Source organism: Pieris rapae, chromosome 10, assembly GCF_905147795.1.
Source record: "Pieris rapae chromosome 10, ilPieRapa1.1, whole genome shotgun sequence".
NCBI classification, from domain to species: domain Eukaryota; kingdom Metazoa; phylum Arthropoda; class Insecta; order Lepidoptera; family Pieridae; genus Pieris; species Pieris rapae.
Genome location: NC_059518.1, coordinates 9,003,349 through 9,023,378, shown reverse-complemented (window position 1 = coordinate 9,023,378; position 20,030 = coordinate 9,003,349). Strand labels below are relative to the sequence as shown.

Here is a 20,030-nt window from a genome sequence, read left to right as displayed (position 1 = left end):
TAGTCCATAAGTTCTGTTTCAAATGTCTAATCATAATAATTTATAGCAACTGAACTAAATTGCATAGGTATAGAATGTCCCCCACATTCTGTTGTCACTTAACAATCCCCTCGCTGTGGTATTTATAAAATTACATCGTGCTCCAATGGAAAGGTCAAAGTATTGCAATTTTATTTTTACATTCTACCTTTAAGCAGATTTAATAATATCAACTGTCTTCCGTAATAAAACACATTTTTTTTTATATTAGTAATTTTATTTATAAGTTCCAAAACAACGTTTATACATAAAATTATTAAAGAAAATTTTAAACGCATATAGATAAAAAAATATATTAGAAAATAAACTAGGTATCAAGGGAAAAAATTAAACAAGCAACCGCAGAATTAAAAAAAACAAATCATCAATAAATATAGACTAAAACCTCATTAAAACGTGATAAACAAACTAACTTGAAAGATTGTTGTAAAATATTTTTTCTGTCTCCTTTGAAACCGCATCGTACTATTATCAAGAGATATTTAAATTCTCGTCTAGAAATGGTTTCCGTTCTCAATATAACTTTATAATAAAATGTGACTGCTAAAGTATTATATTCCTCTTAGTAAATAAAATGTATATTAGATCCTCACTTATGAAATTATACTTATAATAATTTCATATGTGTGATATAAAATATAATAAAACAACATTATAAATAAAAATAACCATAAAATATAAAATCCAAAATAAATTATAAAAAAGAGTCCGTTTAAACCAATTCGACGTAGGATCCTTCAAGAAAAGAGCGTACAAATTCTTAAAAGGCCGGCAACGCACTCGCGAGCCCTCTGGCATTGAGGGTGTCCATGGGCGGGCGGTATCACTTAACATCAGGTGAGCCTCCTGCCCGTTTGCCCCCTGTTCTATAAAAAAAAAAAAAAAAAATACGAGATTACTTAACATCAAGTGAGCCTCCTATTACATAAAAAATCAAATCTCTCTCTCTGACAATCTTTCTCTTCTCCTTCTTATCCGGTTCACTCTTGACGGATTAATAGAAGGGGCAGATGTGATGCGCTTCATGACGTTCCGCCATCGTTGCCTGTTAGAAGTAATCTTTCTCTACAGAATATCTAATTTAAAAAAAAATAGTTCTAAATATTTTAATTTTTAATTTTTTTAACTTTGATTATTGTTATTATGTGTGGTTATGTGTGTGTGTATTGTTTGTAATAAATGTTATATCTGTCAAATCAATACGTAGTGTCGATGCTATGTTTTCCTCCTTTTGTCCAAAAGTAATTAATTCTCAAATAATACGCCAACAAACTTGCTCTCATAGTTTATATTATGTACCAATATCATACAGTAATATTACTGAACATTTGTTATGGTAGAACGAACCAATCGCCAGGAGCAAATAAAGCAAAGTTTGTGGAGCGAAAATAGACAAAGAATCATATACAGGTAAACAATCCCGCTTGACTTGTAGAGGAAGCGTTTGCGCCATTATCAAAGACAGAAGGAAAATAAGATGTTTACCTTCACATTTGGCACGATTTTTATTACTTTCAAGATAAGGCTTTAATACAACTTAGAGAACGCTTAATCAAAACTTTATATGAAAATATTGTTTTGGCTTTAGTTCGTAACTTCAATGAAATTATGAGGGAGTTTGAAGTTCTGCGTATTTATAAAGCAATTTAGAGTTTTATCTCATCAATTTTTCTGCTTATATAAGTGAAACTTTTTCGCCTTGCGTTCTCGTTCTCGATGGCAGTGTATCTATAGAATATAGAGGCTTGCTACGTATGTGTAATATGCACTTAAGCGCATTTTCAACGAGATTCATACATAATTTTTGGATATCCGACATACGAACGCGAGAAGGCACAGGACCGACAGCTTAATGTGGTCATACAAGGCATGAGAGTGTTCTTAAACACAAATTAGTTAAAATTACCTTATTCTTAGCCCTAACACGAGCAACCAATAAGAAATTTACGGTGAAGAAACCATATTTGTTTAAATGTAATTCTAGATATCTTGTACTTGCAATAAAAAGTTAACAATAGATACACAAAGCCAGTCCGTTTAAATAAATCGCATTTAAAATGGCGTCCAAAGTGTATTCGTAGAACCTATCTTTAACTTACAACACGACACTTCTTTGTATTCAAAGAATTCTTTTTCCTACGCTTAAGTTTTGCAGAAACTTGAAGATACAAGCGAATTTTATATAGGACGCGGCTGTAAAATACTAGGAAGTAAAACAAATACGAACGCTGCAAAGTCGTTATTTCTATTAACAGAGTCTATAACAGCATGGCACAAAAGCATAATTTTGTATTACGTAATTTTTTACGTGATTTATAAAATGGGTGCATGTATATATGGTGTTTTTTCTTTGTTATTTTATAATTTTATAGTTTAAAGCCGGAGATTGCGGAAGCTAAAGTAAATAGTTATGAGTTTGTTCTCAATATCTCATGACGGCATTAGATTCAACAGTGTAGGAATTTAATAGAACTTTATCAGCGTATCGGTAGATATTGGTAGGGTATAATAATGGTTTTTTTAATATATTTCATTGCTAAGTTGGTTAATTTTCTAACCAATATTAGTCAAATAGATGCTGGAGTGAAGCGTCATTCTCTTCCTGACGATAACAAAAACGGGTCAGATCATATCACGGTAACATCTACACATAATTAGTCTTCCTAAAAAGAGGCTAAATTTTGTTCCTATTAAATCATATGCAATGTTGAAACAGTATGATATGTACAATGCCAAAATCAGAAACTAATATTAATATCATAAATGTATATACATTCCTCGAGCCCAGCTTTTTAATACATAAATTATTTAAAACAATAAGGCAACTGTCAGTGAAATTGTAACGATATAACGATGTAAACGAATAACGATAAACAATTGTAATTCAAAAACAATAACGCGTTAAAAATCATAAACGGAAATTCATAATTCACGCGAAAGCGCGAATTTTCACACAAGATTAACGCCCAATTCTTTGCTGGATGGCGTTCCAGAGGTTATAAATTTCCCGCCGGCTCGTTACACCCACGAGTAGACATAAAATCGAAAATTAGTACGAGCAACTTCAGTAGCAGGGATAGAGGTTGGGCAGTGGGTCGCGTAAATTACTGTTTTAGAGCATGGGATCGTCTAGGCTTAGCGCGTTATTGGTCTTAGATTGCCTTAATTGCTTTTAATTGTTTACGTAACTAAACAATGCATACATTGTAGCAATAGTGATTCACTCTTCCTCTAAACAAATATTATAGAGAGGAAAGATTTGTATGTTTGTAACGAAATGGTTCAAAAAGTACTGGACCGATTTCAAAAATTATTTCACCATTTTAATAAATGAAAAATAAGTATCCCTACTAAAACATGCAATAATGTTATTTAAGGTGTAAAAAAATATCTATAAATTATCTTTCATCGCATGCACGGTGAAAAATATTGATGATAGAAAAAATGTGCGACGGGCCTGCTAGTATTAAATAAATAGATCTAACTGTATCCGATTTGCAAAGAGTCAAATACATAAATATATGACAAAGATACTAAGTTATTACTTACTACGAGGCTTACCTTAGCAGATAACCTGGAAAAATCACCTTAAAAGGATAAAGTGTTCTAATTTAATTAGTTTTGTATTGCAAAAACATAATAACTAAACTAAAATTCCATATAATATGATTCTGTTTCCATTTACAAATTGAAAGTGAAGCAAATGTATTATTTATACATCTAAACAAGGGTCTATTTCGAGATGAGGCTCTCGGAAGACCTAGTAATGAAATATAATATGATTTATGCAAACAAACCGCTTCGGTAAATCAAATAGCTTTTTATTTATATATTCAGCGATCCATCAAACTTACTCAAAAGTCCCTCAGGATTTTATCCTTAAAGATAAACATTATAACGCTTCTACACGCAATAACTTTTCAAATATTTTCTCATATTTTATTTCGTGTTAAATTTGCTTTGATGTAATACAAATTAACATTACGAATTTCAGTTGTTTCTAATAAAAAAACATAAAGATTAATGAATAATCTCCGTACCTATTTTTGGTATCAGAACTTATATCGTTACATATAGTTTACATCGCTTCGACATTCTGACAAACAGAATTTGAGTATGAATATATAATTTTTTTTGAACATTTTATAAGTTCCTATTTAAATATGAACTTTATCTAAATTAAAGACTTTTTAAAAACATTTTTCACGGAATTTGAAAAATTCACAAAATCCTTTATGTCGCATATCCAATATTTATTATATATTTTATTAGTATTTTTATATAAACAATAGCATCATTTCGGTGCAATATTTTAAAGGAAACATATTATATTATACTTCTCGAGATTATAATTTAAAAAATCCTGTAATTTGGTTTACGTAATAGATATTTAAAAAACTTACAAGTTGCAAGAATGCAATTTCCACTTATATTAAACAGTAAACAATTTATGGCCGACTATAACCTTAGTTCAGCCAATTAAAAACAAACAGCTCACGTAACGTAATAAGCGTAAACATGTACATAGACACCTCATAAAAATACCCATAACCCGCACAGATGATAAAAAGCTTCATTGTCTGAATTCCTGATCGTAAACACGCAAGACACTAAAATTGGGGGAAAATGTGCGCACGTGCAATACCAAGTCATAACCGAAAATTTGCCAGCTGTAAAATATATTGCCAATAATGTCATTAGTATTCGATCCATCCACGAATCGACATATCGTTAAGCGTTCAGTAACATTGGACTCATAACATCAGATATCACGTATGAAGTGACAAGTATAACGATAACGGAAGATTCTGACATCCTTTAATACGTTCTAACGGAATTATTTAGCCGTCTACGAAAGTGCTACGAAACTTAATTTCGTAGACATCGTAACTCGATCATAGCACGTTCTAGTAGATAGAAGTTTATGAATGTAACGTAATGTATTATATTATTAAAGCCTTTATTTATTTTATCTTATGATAAATAGTTTATAATAATTTTCTGTGTGTTTGTAGTTCTCGTAAGGTATTTAATGACATACAATACAATTATTTGTGTTTCTATGTACAATAAAATACTATTGTTGTCATTTCTTCAGAACATTCACATCTTTGAATTGAAATTGGCTGGTATGAAATGGTTTCAAATTACAATCATGAAGCCATGCAAAAATAATGAGTTTGCAATTGATATTAAGAAGGTACTATTTTAAATTTACCTTCAATTATATTCCTTTGTTCACTTCATTTCTTAATTCATCTTATGAGCCACAAATAGAATCGTAATGAATTTTGCATTAGCTTATAGTATATCGTGTTACAGTTTATTTAAATTCACAGCGCTTTGACCGGTCGCATAGACTGCGATAATTTAAACTGGCTTAATAACTCTGTTATTACAAAGAGACGCGTGTGAAAGACGTCGCCACATCGGGGCCATGCTCGGGTGGTCCGGTCGAGCCCTGCTCACCGACTAACGTCGCCGTATACGACACATCTGCATTTAAGAAGCCGCTATCGTTATGCGACTAATCGATTGGTCGGAGCGAGTAGAACTGTCTACTGTCCCTTTCTCCTCCTGTCTCTCTCCTTTCACGCATGCGTACACACGTTCCTAATTTAAAAGTGGTGAAAAGTAAATAAACTCACACGAACAGTTTGTCAAGAGGACACAAGATACGAAAATCGTAAAGTGAACGATTCTTAATTAAGCCTTTAGAATTGTTAACGAAGTTCGGATGCGGTGTGTTTTAGGGCGAGAAAATACATTCATCTTAAGCAAAAGGCTGAGTCCGAGGAAACGTCACTTGTTGCGCAGTGACTTTGTTCGGGCGATGAAAAGCCACGCACGCTACTCACATTTGTTACTTAACCGGTAATTATGAATGTTTGCCGCAAACATCACATCGCTGTAATGACCTTTTATATTTATTTCAACCGCAACGTGATTGTACATTCCCATTTATATTTTATTTAATTACTTCAATTAGCTTAAAGACTCTTACGTGACAGACGTACAGATAAATAAGCATCATTAAAAATAGAGAAATATTTAAAAAATATTGCAAATATAATGGATAGAAAAAAGTCGTTGTAGAGGCAAGCGCTTTTTGAATGTATAAGTGCTCTCTTGAAAATTTTAAATGAATTTTCAGAGATTCAGTTTCTATCAAATAAATATTTTATAAAGAATTTTATAATAACTCTTTAATTAGACCGCGATAGCCTCTAGATATTATGACTCGAGGTCAAAAGAAAAGAAGCCGCATTAAAATAATTTTAAAGGATTTTATCAGATATTTTTTATATCGAGAACGATTCTATATAATTCATTAGCTGCTGCCTGCAAGTTTGTTAAACTAAATGGTAGTACAGTAGCTTTACTCCAAAAGGTATCTAAAATTAATATAGCATTAAAAACTTATTGTTTCTCATTTATTTAATTATTAGTGTCTATTTCATTCATAGTTTTTATGGAGAAGTATCATCATCATGATTTTATGCCTGTCACATCGCCGGGTATTAAAAAGTGAATTAAAAAGAGTGGCGGAGAGTTTATTGCCAGTTCTTCTCTTCCGTTCTATGCCCTTGATTTGAGAACTGGCAGTAAATGTAAAATTAGAAGCATTTAATATACATTTCTTTTTTTTTTGACGTTCATAAGTGTGAATTATGTATGAATAAATTATTTTTGAAAAAAATGAAGTTTGCGTTCACTATGTCAAGCAACTATTAATTAAATAGGCACAAATGTAGAGAACACCATTGGGTCTACCAATGACTGAATACTACTGTAATAATACATATAATTTATTACATTAACTTTTTTTTTTTTTTTTTTTTTTTTTTTAATAATTTTCACTCTACTCCCCTGCCATAGTGTCCAGGGACTTTATATTTCACTGATATTATTTAACGCGTCGGGAATTACGCCCCGACTACATCGGTAATATTCTTATTAACAATATTCATGGGCGAGCCGGGGCGCAATTCCCCGCGAGACCCGCTCTTTCTGTTTTATTTGCCGCCTTTATATATACAACTATTTTTTCACAGAACCGTTCCAGGCACGGTCTGTGCTTTATTAATATGTCCTGTAGGCCGTTACGGTCTACAGTCGTCCGTATTTGTTGCTCCAGGTCGTGCCTGGACGATGCGAATATAGGGCAGTGTAGAAGCACATGTTCCACTGTTTGCTCTTCATCACTGCAGGCACATGTTGGGCTTGTCCTAATTTTAAATCTGTGCAGGTAATATGCAAAGGCTCCGTGCCCTGTTAGAATTTGCGCCATCTGGGGTGTGAAACGCTTCTCTTTTACCAATTTATACGCAGTTTTAACATTGCCTATAAATAATTTTGTAGTTCCAGCTGTTTCACCCCCCAGGTAGCGCTCATTCCATACTTCCAGAGTCCTTTGCCTTATCTGATGTTTAATATATGACAGGGGGTATGCAGCGTATTCAGGTATTATTATTACCAGGTAGTGTGTGCTTTGAGCTGTGTACATAGGTGTTAATTAAATCCGATTACTAAGCATGAAAAGATAGTATGGGTAGAAACAGCTCCACAGACGCATAGAAAAGCAAATGAAAATCGACTTTCCTACGTCAGGGAAAATGCAGTAGGTAGATAATTATGGAGCTAAAATATCTAGTCTTAGAGAGTGCGGACTGCGAAGAAAATTTATTTTAAAATCTTTTTAAAACTTTATGTTTACTGAAACCTAAACGTATTTTAAGACAGTAAAAATGAGCAAAATTATTACATTTCACAAAAACCATATGATCAAATTCCATGATTTTATAATAATAATAAGTTTGTATTATAAAATCATGTAATTTATAGAACATCATTTTATTATGATAACTCTAAAAAATAAAAAATATTACATAAATACTAGCGGTTTTTAATTCGCATATTTCACTCATTCTTTTTTAAAGCTAAAATGTTTTAAATAAATGCTTTATAATTTGCCCAATATTGTATTTTATTTCGTGCCTAATTCATATCTAGTGTTTCTTTTATAAAATAAAAAAATAAAAAGCATAGAAAATACGTAAAAACGTCTGTGATTCTCAAAGTATTGAATATTCTAAAGCTTGGTGGGACACTCGAAGGCGCTCCAATACTTTCAGTTGAGTGCGTACAAATATTTCTAGTACTCAGCCAGTTCTTTACTTTTACTTGACCATACGGACGTGTTCTTTATGTATTCCTAAAAATCTGTTGCAAAATTAAGTAAGAAATTATTGTAAATAATTATTAAAGAATACTTTATGCGATAACTCTCTTCAATGTTTCTGAGATAAAAACAAAATAAATATTTGTTTAAATAAATCGATTTTTTAGTAAACCTTTTTAAAACGATTTCTAACACTAATTATTCGTATTGGGATTGAAAATTAGCTCTAGCTACTCCCGTGTGTACATTGTACATACAAGTACATTAAATTTTTGACAAGCGTATGACGTATATGTATTGTGACGAAAGATATTTTACTTAAATTATCTGATTTTAGCGTTAAGTCCCGATTCCAAATCAATTACTAAGAATCTTTAATCAAAAATCATAATATGAAAATTCAACATACTTTCATAAGCTACAAAATATTCGCTTTGTGAAAATACAAAAAAAAATCCGTCAAAATATCCGGCAAAGATGAAATTAAAACTTTTTTACTATAAATATTTACGCTAACTTTGTCGTGCAATGTTAAAGAATTTTTTAATTAGTGGGGTTGGGGATTATGTGTCGTAAGAAAACTTTGAAATCTTTGCGAGCTGCAAATTTTGTAGTTAATTTTGAAATTTTCACCAAAGTTTGAATTGACGTAAACAACTAATTAGGTTTTATAGTTACTGTTTTTAATTTCAAGTAAAATAGTTATTCTAGTGGCACAACATCCCTTCATGGTTCTTGGCAACCGGCTCTGCAACTAATCATTTTTTCTTTACAAGTAAGTAGGTGATTGACCCTGTAAGTGTAATCGCTGATTTCCTCACGATGTTTTTGCAATCAAGTGTTGGGTAGAATGTAATACTTTCATAGGGAAGATAACACGGTGCCTTTATTGTACGAGATCATAAGTTATAGGTTTTTAAATTCATTAGTATAATAATTAATTAAATCATTATATTTCGATATATAATACACAAATATGATATTTTTGGAGTTTCTTGTAATTCTATTATCCCTATAGTAGTACACACTATAGGAGTGTGACTCCTAGGAACATTACAAATTATAATAATAAAAAAATGATTAGTATATGTATAAGTTGTGTGGTTGCGGTTGTCTATGGTTGGAAAACACTTAAATTTAAATGAGTAAATTTAATTGGTTCAAGCGCCCATTGCGGGGCATTGGCACTTGAACCCGAAAAAAAGATCCAAATTTATCAAATCAAAATCATTTATTCATATAGGTAAGACAGCACACTTAAGAACGTCAAATCAAGGGTGTGGAACGAAAGAGAAAAACTGGAAATAAACTCTCCGCCACTCTTTTCAATCACATTTTTTTTGTTTTGTTTATGACATCTTAATTAATTAATAATAATAAAATATATTATAAACATAGATTTGTCCTCTATCAGCAAGAGGCTGAAATAGAAGCACGCACTTATATTCTCGTGGTAACAAAACGTAAATACATAGTCAAAGTAAGTAAATAATTAAACTTCTAAAATTAATGACATAATATAACTTAATACTTCGATCGACTTCGACTCTTAATTACAGTCTTGATTAACCACGGGCCATACTTAGAAAGCAACTGGCTTGCATAGGCAACATTTAAGTCTAATTAAAATTCAATAATAATACTCTTTCATTCTAGATTAATCTCAAACAAAACGACATCTAAACGAAGCCATACAACGCTAAAGACTAATCCTAGGGGTTACTTAAACTTGATAAGCTCTTAGACGACTTGCAGCCCCAAAACATCACTGTATTTAAATTACTATGACAAACTTGTAATGTACCTAACATCCGTTTGTGATTTTAAAATAATCAAATTTACTTGCATTATCAGATATATTTGACATTCATATTCATAAAGATTATAAGGCTTTTTTTAAGGCAAAAGAATCATTAATTTTAGTGAAATATAGGGAAATTATGCATTCAAACGTTTCTAAAGCAATAGTATTATTATGCAAATAATTAAAACTGGATAGATTAATTATAATTAACAGAACTAAGGATCTAAGAGTAAAAAACTCAGTAGACACTTGAGGTTCAGTAGTAGATACCAAGCAAAACTTTCTAAATGTATTTAGTTACAGACCGATTGACACTGAAATCATCCTTTGCTTTTTTGTACATCTGGAACTATCATAGAATAATAAAAAGTAAACTTATGTATAGCAATCTAACCGTGAAGCAAATATCACTCTGATGTTAATTAACCCTGCAGATCTTCGAGTCAATAATTTATCCAACCACCCTTTTATATAATTTACATATCCCTTAGATTTGTTAAGGAACGGGAGGGATCTACATAAAATAACGTTTAAAGTTACATTATGTAAATAAAAATCTATGGGTGATCCTTGTTAAAGGATTATTTTATCCTTGATTTGCTCCAACTTCACCATGACTATTATTGATTGAGAACTAATCTTTGTTTTTAATTTTGTTAATTAACAATTTATTATTTAAGATGCCATATGGAACATGGTGTAACGGTTGCAACTCCTTACAAAAATTGTGTAAAACAAAAATAGAGAGTTTATTGCCAGTTCTTCTCGTCCGTTCTAATCCCTTGATTTAAGAACTGGCAGTAAATGTAAAATAAAATGTATGTATTTCTTTGTTGACGTTCATAAGTGCACAATTGCTACCTAAATAAATTTATGATTTTGAATTTTGACTTTTTTTCGTCACGTATACACATGTATAAATATTTTGCGAGGGTGGTCCTCGCAAAATATTTATACATGTGTATACAGGATTAAATATCAATATCATAATGTACACTTATGAACGTCAATATTAAAAAAGGAAGATCCAAGTTTACATTTACTATTAGTGCAAATCAAGAGCGTAAAACGGGTGAGACGAACTGGCATATTTTGATTGAATTTAAGGAAACTGTGAACACTGCCAAAAAGAATTTTGCTCTATTTTCAGATTATCATAGATTAAGGGACTCCAAGAATGCAATATAAGTTCATTTTCAATTAATCACATAGTTAAGTTGTAAACCAAATCAAGTAAGGAAGAAACAGTGCTGTATATACTTTTTATTTTCTGGATTTAAATGTAATGAACTGTTTTATGTTTCCTGTCTTATCGTTTCTCCTGTCGAAGGTTGTCGATCATATCATATAATCATATTAAACTTTATTTATGACAAAAGGTAGTGACAAAATTCATATATAGCTAGTTCCCCACACTAAGGAGTCCCTGTGTCATGGGTAACTAGATGACAAACATTCAATTCAATCAAGACATTAAGAATGAGTGAATGTGTGAGTGTGAGAATGGGTGTGTATTTGAGAGTATAAAGGGTTATTATGATCGTATGCGTATGCACTGCATATAAAAATATGTCATTCATTATTATTTCACATAATTAATGTAGCAAAATTGATTTATAGTACTTATAATCAAAACATTTTAATTTCTCAATACCATACATATCGCTTCCAATTTCTGTTCGAATGGATCCCGCGGTTGAATTGAACTAATGAAATTAATAAAATTTCATTAAAATTAAACTCGGAACGAATACAGTTTTCGCTCCGTGCACAATGGGGAACTGGAAAAAATTTCATAATTAAATTTTGTATTCTAAAAAACTATCTTGGTCCTCGGTGTTCAACAAAACAGAAGCATTTAATTAATAGAAATGAAACTATCGTTCTGTGTATTAACGTCTGACACACGGAACAAAGAATCGCAAACAACTCGAAAAATATCCATGTTATTCTTATAAAACCAACATTCTAGTGGCTACATATGGCGCAGTATTCATATGTCTAACCAAGGTTAGATCCGATACTTTTTTTAAAATATCTTTTTATTGTGACTGCCGTACGTGCAATAGGTGTAACAAGCTATCAAGAAATCACTATTTTCGTCCACTCAAACATAAAAGCGAATTAAAAGACATTTTCAAATGATAAACGTCAAACGTCATTTTAACAAAGTAAAATAACTCTTCCTATACCACTGTATAGGCAATATTGACTCTTTTATATAATCAAAAATTATTGTGATTCATATATTAAGTCATGTCAAAACATTGTATTTACATTTAAGTTATTGTATGCTATTTGTACTTTTGCACTTTTTGAGCTATATTGAAGAGAAACTTCTAATTCGACTTTCAACAAGGTTGCGTTACACGTTTAACGCTACTGAGAGAAGAAATAGAAAGAGACAGAGCGCGAGAAGTGAGAACTCACTCGAACTCGTATACTGTAACAGGTATACTCGCTTGCGCGTAGTATACCTATTGCAGGCCAGCGCGAGTAACGAGTATTGTCCAATATTCCAACGCAAAAGGGAGTGTGGAAAGAGATATACAGAAGGGTATAAACTAGGAGAAAAAAAGAGAGTGCGTCGGTAGAACCCAAGCACATTTCTGTAGGTAAGTAAATAGTGTTCCCCTTGTACTAAATTTTAAATACATAACCACTAGAATATTCATAATTTTCACCCACTTTAAAAATTGACTCTCAAAAAATACTACTAAATAGAAATGTTACACACTCACCATACATTGTGTACCGTGTTATTAATCGAAATGTTGGCCGCAGTTTTCGGTCGTGAGTGACATTAGAGGGCCCTACTCTAGCGGCGAGCTCTCAACATTTAGCTGGGAGCTGTATCAAACGACGCGGAAATTCCCACTTACTCCCTGATTGCCACACTACGGGGTTAATGACATTGTTGATACGCTAGGCCGATTACATTTTATTTCGTTTACAGCTTACCGCTTTTCCAGAGAACATTTAAATAAAAACAATATTCCACAAAGACTTGGTTAGGTATTACAAATTTCAAATACTTCATAATATAATGTACTAACTCTTATAGTGATGATGCAACATAACTCAATTATGACTTTAATTGTATTTCATATTAATTATCAGTATAATTATAAAATTTAATTAATACGTGTTAATTTCTTTTGTTTCTTCAGATTAAATTGTATTTATAATTTTCATAAGTATACACACGAAAGCCTACAAATTATAGAGCTTTGTACTGCCGTTAAAATGTAATTCTTACATCAACAAAGTACTGTCGATAACAATCAAATTAGTATAAAAATATAACAACTGTTCTAAGTTTGAATGTTGACATATAACTTTTAAATTATCGTGGAACAATAATGAACTAGTGGTTTCACGTGCGACTGAACTTCGTGGTCGTGCGTTCGAATCTCAACCGTGCATCAATTGACTTTCTATGTAACACTGGCTTGTGTAAAAAGATCACTACCTATCTAAAGAAATATATCATAGTAACAAACACAATCTGATGCCAAAACCTTAATAATGCTAGCTAGATTATATAATTCTTTAATATCTTCAATCACATTTTACTTAAGCACATACTCACAAATGAAATACTTAAAAAAATATCCAAGAACCTTTACGGTGTATTCTATTTATTCACCGTCATTAGTAACAAAAATTTATAAAAATAAATAAAGAAATAGAATAGTCGATTTTTGTAAGTTTTTTAAGTCATATGTTAGGTGCAGTGACTGTTGTGCCATGTATACGGCCTCCATAACCCGGAGGTCCAGGGGAAGTATATCCGCCAGCAAGGCCGCTGTCATCTTATATGTTTCTGTGTGAAGCCCCTTGTCATACGATATACCCCTTCTACAGCTGACACCCAGCCGCGGCGTAGAGGACTACAGGCTCAATCACTGCATCTATTGCATCTATCTTTGCTACTTTTGAAACGTCTATACATTGATATGGTCTATTTAGAAGTTGAAAATAATGTTTCTCTTATTTATTATTTCTAGATAATCAGCGACGGTTGGTCAAAGGTGGTGACAATCCAATGTTAAATTTAGGTATTAGCGGATTAAGTAAGGCGAGACTTTGTCAAGAAATGTACTTAAAGGCTCCATAATTAATGGGACTAGCCCGATCGTTTGTTGTCATTCACTGCCAATGAATATAAATGGCAGACATCTTAATTTACTTATCTCAACCGCTAATCAACGCAAACTTATCTGTCACTCAAATACAATAAACAGTTGAACAATAAACGTTCAAACAAGACAAGCCATCCGCAAATGATTGTTTACACAAACTAAACATAAACTAAACACTACTTAAGCTGACAGTTTGTTGTCAAGCAGATGCTTTAACGTGATTAATAGACGATTTGGGATTAGCTGATTAATGAACGAAATAATTATTGTATATCAGGAAATTGCAGAATTATGTCTGTGTATAAAGCTTACGTTTAAAATACCTTTGGATTTTGTGTACATTCGCAATTTTCTATTATAGCTGATTTCAAAAGCCAGTTCCAACTATTATTTATTACGCAATCAATGCGTCTTCCATCAAAAGAAATTCATATTTCAAAACCAAATCATTATATTCTTTCAACATGACATATCAAAAGCAAGTTTAACGTTTTCTAATCAAATCTTATACATATATAAAATTCTCGTGTCGCGGTGTTTGTGGTTAAATTCCTCCGAAACGGCTTGACCGATTCATTCGAGATTTCATCCCCCTAAATGTTAAGCGTAGTCCCTAAATATTTTTTTTTATTTGTAGACAAAACAATTATTTTTTTATAAATTGTGTCAACAGCATTAAAAAATACATACTACCCTAAATTTTCAACCCTCTACGATCAACCCCTATTTTTTATTATAAATGATATACATAGCAAAACGACGTTTGCCAGGTCAGCTAGTAAATTATATATTTGCAGAAGTGCTTGCTATACAAATGAAGAACGTTGGGGTTTAAATCGTTCATGATCTTGCCTATAAAGCTCGGAACATTCATTATTCGTATTTCAGATTTCGCACGTTTCTCTGTAAGCGGAAGAATGAATATTACGCTTAATTGGAAGGAAATTAGTAAAATGAAAATCAACTCATTAAAGCGGCTGTGAAATAATAGATAGTATTATAATATTTGATTACAAATCAGGTAGAGCTTTATTCTACTACTTTTTTTTTTATTTCGACTATCTCAGCAATTTAACAGCAAGTATTTTTTTTCATTACAGGAATAATTAAATATTTCGATAAGTAAGATATTCCAAGTAACTAATGCGTAGACTTTTTGTTTTTATAGAACAGGGCAATCAGGCAGCAGGCTCTGTTAAATGATACCGCCGCCCATGGGCACTCTCAATGCCAGAGGGCTCGCGAGTGCGTTGCCGGCCTTTTAAGAATTGGTACGCTCTTTTCTTGAAGGACCCTAAGTCGAATTGGTTCACAAATACTTCAGTGGGCAGCTGGTTCCACAGAGTGATGGTGCGCGGAAAAAACTGCCTTGAAAACTACCCAGTTGTGGAACGGCAGGCGAGGTGATACGGGTGGAGTTTTGTATTCTGCCTCGACGGCTATTATTTTACTTGAAAATGCGCAAACTTCTTCTTAGGGTTAAATTGGACTACTATATTTCTGTCAATACTAATTGATTGAAATTAATAATTAAAAATTAAATAAGTAAATATATATTCAGAACTATCCATATGCACATCGTTTTTGTTCTTGAGTAGTACGGCCACATATGGCGAGTTGGAGATTAAACCACACAATGACGTATGTGATTGACGACCGACTTCTCTACGCTATTCCTAGCAACACCTGACGACACAGATACTAAGACAAAGCTAAACATAACACGATTAGGTAACACAGATTTGTGTAACCTAATCAAAGAGTATTAAGTCTTTTAATTTAAAATAGTACGTAAAATACATAAGAATATCACATAACTCACAAGATAAGTTTAAGATATTATTGTTTTTCTTTGAAAGGGATATCAATGGTGACTTAAATTGCTTTGATAGCTCAGCTGGGTTGGTTAGATGGGTTTTGCCAACTAGCACAAGGCCATGTCGTCTCTTGGATCACCAGAGTTGGCCAGTGGTAGACCATTGGGTCCGAACTTGCGCCATCGTTTTTCCAATTGCAGCCTTGCGTGATTAGGCTTGCTTAGTTAATGAAGATGAAGATCTTAACCTATATAAACTGTATGTACATTAACGTAATTTACAATATTATCAGCATGTTTAATTTATATTATCCCTTAGAAAACCTGAAATGGTATCGGTTTAGCTTAAGTGTTAAAGTTAACTGAAAAAAGATAGCTAGTGCTAATTAAAAATAATTGTTTCGCTGGAAATGAAACTAAAAACGCATTTAACGCATTTAAAGGAAGCAAGTGGTAAATGGTTGTAATTGAAAACGGCCATCGGTAATTAGAATCGTTATAAACTTACAAACTGTTTCTATGAAACTCATTTAATTACAATTGGTTTCGGCGACTCGTTACTATAAAAAAACGAGTGTACTTATGACCTCACGACTACAGTGAAACTTCTTTCGCTCCATCTGTATGTATTTATATATATGTATATGTGTGTACAATATATACATACATTAATTTTCTACAAATATTTAAATTTATTTCATGTTTTCATTGTTAAATTAATATTTTTGCATAGATCTTTTATTTTTATTCATTATTTTCATTATTGGATACATTAGTAATTACTGTGGTTGGTTGTAAAACCGAGACAATAGGCTTAAGGTATGAGAAATAAGATACATATATTTTCGAACTTCATTTTATTCGTTTTGTTCAATATGTTCCAATTTACCAACTGCACCATTTGCCAATCCATCTAATACATCAATGTTACAATAGGTCTGCAGTGTGCTTAGATATACGAAACGTATTAACAACGTAACGGCTATGAGAGGAAGAAAGAAAATGTACACGCGCACTTCTGTCTCTTGCTTATATCCCCCACTCAACTTCCGTTCGCCTTGCCCGATCACACTTTTCGTAACGCTTAGGTCACGCGTTTGCCAACTCACTCCTCAAGTCAAGCGTGGGTAAAGAATTTTCACTTCAATAATACAACTCATGCTATGATTGTTTAATGTAAATACGTAAACGTTAATATGATTTATATTGATAGAACGTCGACCTCTTTTGCATGATTGAATGTAATCATCAGTCTCTTTGGATACCGTATATGGGACCTATTCACTGCAAGTTCCCTTTGAGATGATGGACATCTAGATTGGTAGATGAATCGTGGTATTTTTAGACGAATAAAATTGATACAACTTCTTATGACAGTCTCATTTCTTTCTATATTGATATAACAACAACACAAGTAATATGATACATAAAAATTATAAGGGAGGATACGAGTGGCCTTATCGCTAACAAACTCTTCCAGGCAACCCTAGAAAGAAAAAAAAAAGAAAAAAGAAATATGATGAGTAAAGTCCAAAAGGTACATAACCAAATGACATAAAAAATATTATATTAATATATAAAATAATACAAAAACATATTAATAAAACAAACGAAAAACTAAAAAGCTAATCTCACCAATTCATTAATGACGATGAAAGAAAAGAAGAGAATACACAAGTCACGATTGATCTGGATATAGTTAAGAAATGTTTGTGCGGAACAGTTTAAAAAATGTTAGGTAGCCAATCGTATGGAGTCGGGTAGCCTATTCCACAACTTAATGGCAGTGATACTAAATTAATTACCTAAGAAGCCATTATGGAATTGCCATTTACACACTTACTGGTAATCATTTTGAAGATCAATATTTTAAAGATTTTATAAACCCAAATCATTTTTTACACAAAGAAGAAGCCAGTTTGAAGTAAATATTTTTTGTACTAGAATTTTTTTATTCCTCAACTTATTCTATAAAAAACATCGGCGATTAAGCTGGGTCGGGCGACTGGTCTCAACCTCTCGTTTCCTGTCAGAGAACATGTGTGGAGCGTTATTTATAATCATCCAGAGCGCTTTCCTTGTTTTCGTTTTCAGAAAATCCCGATAACGCAAGAACACTTTATTAACGAAGCTCGCTGGAAGTTTCAACACTAATTTTAAACTTTAATAAATGAAATCTCAGTTTATTAAAACATACTGTAACGTCTGAATCTCTTGTTATTTCCAGCTGTTATTTCAACTTCCAGAATATAAACTTATATTTAATGTTAATTATTTCAAGATGACTGTTTCAATAAATGCAATAATATATTCGAATAAATTACAAATTAGCCTTCCAAACGGAAATATAACTAACAGCATACTTGGAACTTATATTTGTTTATGTTTGGTGCCGTAACTGCCCACTGGGGCATGAGGACTCGCCACGATCGTTCTCTATGTGTATTCATCTAAATGTTCAAGAAATTAACAGAGCAACCTTGCAATGCAAACAATTATCACTCAAACACTGCTAAAATATTTATTATTATTTATATTTTTCCTATTTTAACAGTAACTTAATACTACAATAGAACACTAAACTAAAAACATAATATAAATAATGAAATTCTTGTGAATTTAGCCAGAATGCAACTAAATACATCTGTCTCACACGTAATAATATTTAGGGTGCGCAAGATACGTCTAATGGTGCTTCTCTGAGTAAGTATGTACGCGCCCGAGGCACTGCCAGGAATTGAGATCGCTTACCATGCTGAGTGTGATTATTTGGCACACGCAGCCCCAGTCTCTCCAATATTTCTGCATTATATACTTAACCTATAAGGACCTTAAAAAAATATAATGTGATAGAAGTCCCTCCAAACCTCTAACTTGTTATACAATGGCTCTTAACCGGCTTTGTCGAAATAGTATTAATTGAATGTATTTTTTTATATAACAAACAAACCAAAAGAAACGGGCAGGAGACTGACTTGGTGATAAGTGCGATAAAGGCGATCATAATAAACAAAAAACACTTTCAAATTCTCATTTCCAAAAATAGGTTCCAAGTATATAAAATTTAAAATGCAGCCATTAACCAAAAGTTTAAATTCTATTAACGGTCCAAATGCAATAAAATGTCTGAGTAGCGTTAATTAAAGTACAGTCGCAATAAACACAAGTACTATATTGAAATAAACCTTATTTAAAAACGAAAATTAAAATGAAACGTTCCTTGTCTATGAAATTACATTAAGATCGTTTTAATGGTATCAAAGAGTTTTGACTTTAATAGAAAGCCCTTAGGCGGTTGCCTTTGTATTCAAATTCTATTGCAATAATATTAGTGCTTTTTATATTACAGATGTTTAAATTTAATTCCATTTGCATAAATACAATATTTGAAATGTGTGTTAAAGTAAAGCTCAATAATGAAAATGAAAATTGGAAAGTTTATGTCTTTATGTATGTTAATATTGGCTGTTATTAATAATCAAACTTTTCATATTCGTTATTATTGAGTATTTATTAATAAGAATTATAACTTTAACTAGATTAATTTATTTCCGCAATCTCCAAGTGGCGCTATCCAAAGCTCACTTTGGGTGACCGTGCTAGCGGAGTAAGATTAATTATAGGTATGATCAAAATCAAGGATTAAAAAAAATAAAAAAAATACGTTTATTTTGGAACATAAGATCATCATCGTATCACTTATTCCACGTCATTAAATTCGAGCCTGTTGGCTATATAAAGTGACTATGTGTTTTAAACCCGCGCAAAATTTTACGAAAGCAATATATTTCCAAAGCGCAATTTAGTAGAGCTGTACAAAGTTTTTGGAGAAGTTTATTGAATGTTATTGTGGCTTGACGAACGCAAATCCGCATAAACGTTACGTAACGGCCCCTTCGTAGAGGCGGTTTGCTGCCAAAGAGGAATTGCGCGCACTTGGTGCTACACTCAAAGTTTTCATTGTTACATCCCAACTTATGCAATATAGCGTCTGCTTCTTTAATACTTTCGACGCTCGATTACATTTTACGACGTAGTCCGCAT

The 20,030-nt window shown here is 32.1% G+C and overlaps 1 protein-coding gene across 1 annotated transcript in view; it reads right to left on the bottom strand.

Moving 5' to 3' along the window:
• Nucleotides 1-5,544, bottom strand: part of LOC110994008 (protein O-mannosyl-transferase TMTC1-like) — an 82,607-nt gene extending 77,063 nt beyond the window's left edge. Inside the window, exon 1 of the mRNA XM_022260474.2 lies at nucleotides 5,258-5,544. The gene's annotated coding sequence lies outside the window, so the exon portion shown is untranslated. The remainder of the gene's footprint in view (nucleotides 1-5,257) is intronic.
• Nucleotides 5,545-20,030: the final 14,486 nt, after the last annotated feature.